Source organism: Tupaia chinensis, unplaced genomic scaffold (genome assembly GCF_000334495.1).
Source record: "Tupaia chinensis unplaced genomic scaffold, TupChi_1.0 Scaffold139072_1, whole genome shotgun sequence".
Classification (NCBI taxonomy): domain Eukaryota; kingdom Metazoa; phylum Chordata; class Mammalia; order Scandentia; family Tupaiidae; genus Tupaia; species Tupaia belangeri.
Genome location: NW_006198962.1, coordinates 2,099,594 through 2,100,149, shown reverse-complemented (window position 1 = coordinate 2,100,149; position 556 = coordinate 2,099,594).

Here is a 556-nt window from a genome sequence, read left to right as displayed (position 1 = left end):
AGCCTTAATTCTCCAATGTTTTCTTGGACGGATGTTAACCTCCTACATGTTGCCCCACTAACTCATGAGTTGAGTAAATCATCAGATACATGCTCACTTTATATTTACATGAAAGTCATATGCCTTATGTTTTTGAACATTTACAACTTAGCAACATGTACCCAGTGGTTTGCAGTGGTCCTTTGTGCCACATATAAAATAAGAGCTTGAGAGAAAACATTTAATGGACTCAGAGTGCCAAGTGGTAGAGTGTAAGCTGTAAAAAGAAGACTGAAATCTCAGATTCTGCTCAGCAGAGATCTTTCCCACTACCTTGAGTTGCCTCCCGAACTCCTTCCTTTGAGAGGCATGTCTGGAACCCCGTGACCTGTGGTATCCATCTGCTTTTAAGGATGCCCTCACTGGGCAGAGAAGACACACTCTGCTATAAGCTTTGAGGTCCGCTTCATCACTTCCCCTTGTATGCCATCCTATCCTACTGAGTTGTTTACCTTATCCTTGGAATACCAAGATCTAGGCCAAGACTCAGCTGTAGATTTAAGAACAAAGGGGCTCA